At 35.9% G+C, this 4,741-nt stretch overlaps 1 long non-coding RNA gene across 1 annotated transcript; it reads right to left on the bottom strand.

Annotated features, from left to right (window-relative positions):
• Positions 1-2,297: 2,297 nt before the first annotated feature.
• On the bottom strand, positions 2,298-2,977 carry LOC147290863 (uncharacterized). The gene is made up of 3 exons (XR_015121548.1): positions 2,880-2,977; positions 2,708-2,796; positions 2,298-2,618 (listed from the first exon to the last, which is right to left on the bottom strand). It is a non-coding gene; the product is annotated as an uncharacterized LOC147290863 (long non-coding RNA).
• Positions 2,978-4,741: the final 1,764 nt, after the last annotated feature.

A 4,741-nucleotide genomic window follows, 5' to 3' on the forward strand; every position in this document is an offset into this window, starting at 1 on the left:
ATCCTGTTCAGCATGATAGAACAAAACACATTGAGATTGATCGACACTTCATCAAAGAGAAACTTGAAGCGAAGATTATTAACTTTCCATTTGTGAAGTCCGAAGATCAGCTTGCAGATGTGTTGACCAAGGCTGTGGCAAATCGGGTGTTTTTGGACTCACTAGACAAGTTGGGCATGTGCGATATATATGCACCAACTTGAGGGGGAGTGTTGGTGTGAGTCAACACGTGTGATTATTGTGTAATTATTAGAATTAATTAGGTGATTTATTAATTATTGTATTTCAGTTATAGGCCCATGTATATAAACCACTTTTAGTGGTCTTATTCAATGAATCAGAAAATATATTGAAACCCTAAACCTAAACCTTCTCTGTACATATATACCATTCAAAAATCTCTATTAATTGAATGATTGTGTGTAATATATTTGTATTTGAAATAATATAATTAGTAGCTAGAGAGGTGAGCATTTTACTTTCTTTTCTTGGGAAAGGCATGGATCTAATAATATGATATTTTTACATTAATTCCTTATTTTGTAGCATGGACAACTAGATCTTTCGTGTGATATACTAAACAATTTAATCTTAAGGAACCTAATTAATGTGAAAGCAGAGAACTTGAGGGATCCAAGAAATTAAGCTACAAATCAATAAGGCAAGTGAAATCTTGCATCTTAGCAATTAATCACTAATTTGGAGTTAATGTGCATGCTCACAAATTAATTAGCTTGCATAGAAAACGCAATATTACAGTCACAATGTATGAGTCTCAGTATTGGATCTGTGTGTGTGTGTAAGGGAGAGGGAGAGAGAGAGAGAGAGAGAGAGAGAGAGAGAGAGAGAGAGAGAGAGAGAGATTTGGGAAATGTATGGGACTGGAGTGAATAGTACTGAGCATTGTTTAATAGAAATTAGGTGGGTGAGAGCTGAGGGGGGGACAGCCTTTGTTGTATAATGATAAAGTAAATACTGTACTGAGGATTTTAAAGTGTGTTTGGCCATTCAGAAAGTGGTGAGAAAGAAATAGAATGATGCTGCCAAATTAATATACACAATCCCACCAGTTCTGACTTCTGACCATATTATAAGCTTATAAATGTAACAACTAGCTTATGTATGCAAGCTTCTTCCTTCTTTCCTCTAATAAAATCCTTATATAGTTTCAGGTTAATTTGGATATGATCAATAGCTGGAATTGATCAGTTTTATTTTCTAGGAGATAGATTAACACCATGACTACCCTTGTAGGACTCACCTGCAGTCACCACCTAACATATTCTTTTTTATAGTAAAGTCTACAGGTAGAGCCGTACATCAATAACATATATCAACAAAATGTTGGGACATGAATTAATGGTCTTTCTATTACCTACCACATAGCATCGATTGGAAGGTGGATCGATCATCCCCACAAAGAACAATTATGAGAGGTATGTACATATGGCTACAGGCTACATAGCTTGAAAATGTACATAAGATGCTCCAAGCTTTGAGAGGTATGTAGCTGGGGAAGAAATTACTAATTAGTAGTCTCATAAAGATATGAAGTCTATTCTCCTCCAAATATCACACAAATTAATTCCTTAATCAAACTAGATTAAAGATTAATTTATTTACCTATTGGCTATCCATGAATCCATGTTACCTCATAAAGTAAAGAGGCAACATTGGTCCATTCTTACACCAATAATGAGTCTTTGTTTTTTCTTGAACGATACAAAATCGTCGTAATTATGACTAATTTCGTGCCACCCATAAGCATAAGCAATGAAGATATATTTATTAACTTAAGACCATCTAAAAAAGAGAGTGTTAGATACTTGAATTCTTATACCATACTTTTTATTTTTCTTTTTAAAATCATTCTAATGGCAGAAGAGCTAAAGAGAATATATAACACAAGGGTATGGTTACCCCAATATGTGTCTTATTGTCATTTATACATGGCCTTAATCTCACCCCACCATATGCCACTAAAACAAAGGCTTATGTGTAGGGATGGCAACGGGGCGGGTCGGGGCCGGGGGTGCCACCCCCATCCCCCGCCCCCGAAATTATTTGAATCCCCGAACCCGCCCCAAATCCCCGATTATGTAAACGGGGATTCCCCGTCCCCGACCCCGCCGGGGAATGGCTTCCCCGAACCCGCCCCGAATCCCCGCCTCAATGTCCACTTTTTTTTCTCCCCTGAACATAATGCATATCAAATAACCATTACATATTTACATAGCACTGCAGTATGATACAAACCTGCTAGCAGTAATTATTAATACAAACCTGATGAATATATTAATACAAACCTGCTAGTATCAATAGATTCAATTCAAACTTGCTTAACATAATACATATCAAACTTGCAGAGTTGCAGACCTGTTATTAATGTTTCAATGCATCAAACTCACAAATTAATGTTCTAATAGTCCATAAATGGATAAAACTAAATACATGATACATCCATCAATTGATAAGAAAACACATCTATGGCATCAAGCTTCAAACATGGTTTAGATATCTCCTTTATGGCTTGCTGGCTGAACCAAGAGAAATGTTGCTTGCTGGTTTAGATATCAAGCTTCATCTATGGCATCTTGCTTGCTGGTTTAGATATCAAGCTTCAAACATGATAAGAAAACACATCTGTAATCACTTGCTGGCTGCTGAACCAAGAGAAATGTAATAAAAGATTAAACATACTTGATACCTTAGAATCAGCAAGGCAAGAAACCATATAATGAGTGAGAATAGTCACACTTCATATAATGAGCTATTCTCCTGTTCAAGGCAAGAAACCTAAACAATCAAAACAAAATAAAGTGAGAATAGTCACACTTCATTAATTAAACCATCAAATGATTCAATCATGATTTGCTTACCTCCTCCATGTCAAAATCATCATTAGTTGAAACGGAAGTTTCAGATTCCATGACTTCTACCTCATTCGGGTTTGATTCTAATCATAAAACAAAACAAAAAAAATATTATTAGAAAACCTTAAAACAAATTAATTAGCAAACCTTAAAACAATTTTCAGATTACCTTCTATCTCCTTCCATAGCCAATCTCGAGCACACATCAAGGCCTCTATAGTTTTTGAATGAAGACGACTACGATGAGGGCTCACAATTCTGCCACTTGTACTAAATGCTGATTCTGAAGCTACTGTAGTAACTGGAATAGCCAAAATATCTTTAGCCATCAATTGCATTTTAGGATATTTGACCCCATTTGTCTTCCACCAAACCAATATATCAAAATCAGCATTCAATGGTATAAGAGACTCTTCTAGATACTGATCAAACTCTGACCTCACACTGTGAGTGCTCTTAGAAATAGCCAAAAACTCAAGAAACTCTTGATCAACTTGAGGTGAAACCTTTTGTGAAACAGTAGCACTAGTAGCATTAGAATGTTGAGAAGATTGATGACTTTGACTGGGTTTTTGTTGATACTCTTTAAGCAAGTCATACACTAACTTTTTAACTTCCTCAATCTTAAGAAAAGATTCGCCTCCATAGATTTTTGGAAAATAGAACTCAACGGACATCATCTTATACCTTGGATCCAAGATACTTGCAATTGTCATCAAGCCATGCATAGTATTCCAATACTTCTCAAACTTTGGTAGCATATTTGATGCCATTTCTTTCACCTCAGTCACATCTGACAAAATCCATTGTTCAATTGCCAACCTAATCTTGCAAATATTTGGAAAATAAAGATTGGCAGTAGGGTACTTGGACCCTGAAAATAACTCAGACACATCATTAAAAAGCTTCAATTTTTCAGCTAACACCTTTGTCTTTGACCAATCTTCTTCACTAGGCACTTTTTTGTATAGAGAGTCACGCATTTTCAGCCGTGGAAAAACATCTTTATATTCCAATGCAGTGGAAAGCATGGAATATGTAGAGTTCCACCTAGTTTTGCAATCAAGCTCCAACCTTTTAGTGCTTGACAATCTTAATTGTCGAGCCGCCTCAATAAACCTTTCTTCTCTCTTTTGACTTCCGGTCCAAAATGCAACACTAGACCGAATAACCTCAATGCTCTCTTTTATAACATCTAACCCATCCCTCACCACCAAGTTTAGAATGTGCGCACAACAACGCATGTGAAAAAAGCCTCCTTGCAACAAAAGTGAACTAGAAGACAACTTCCCCAAAACTATATCAATCATGGCATCATTGGTTGTGCAATTATCTACCGTTAAAGTGCATACCTTACGATCGAGATTCCATTCCAACAAGCAATCCACCAAAACATCCGCAAGTACCTCCGCAGTGTGTGGACTTGGTACATATACAAACCTACCAAAAAATCATTTAAATTAAAAGAAAAATTAGTGAATTGATTACATCATAACGTATTAAAATAATTATAGCAAATAATTAAATAAATTTACCTCGCAAGACGACTTTGCAACCTCCAACAATCATCAATAAAGTGAGTAGTGACAGTCATAAATCCCCTTTTTTGATTGCTAGATGTCCACATATCCGTAGTAACGAAAATTCTACTTTCATTGGTATCCAAGAATTTCATTGTTTTATTTCTTTCAAACTCAAAAATCTTGAAGATGTCACTCTTAATAGTATTCCGAGAAGGAACCTTAAATAATGGTTGTAAAGTTTGGGAGTACCTTCTAAACCCAACATGATCAACCATGGACATCGGATACTCATGGATAATAATCATAACAGCAAGTTCCTTCCTTGCACTGTCTTGGTCAAAGTTA

The sequence above is a fragment of the Dryas octopetala genome, chromosome 3 (assembly GCF_963921425.1).
Source record: "Dryas octopetala chromosome 3, drDryOcto1.1, whole genome shotgun sequence".
Lineage (NCBI taxonomy): Eukaryota > Viridiplantae > Streptophyta > Magnoliopsida > Rosales > Rosaceae > Dryas > Dryas octopetala.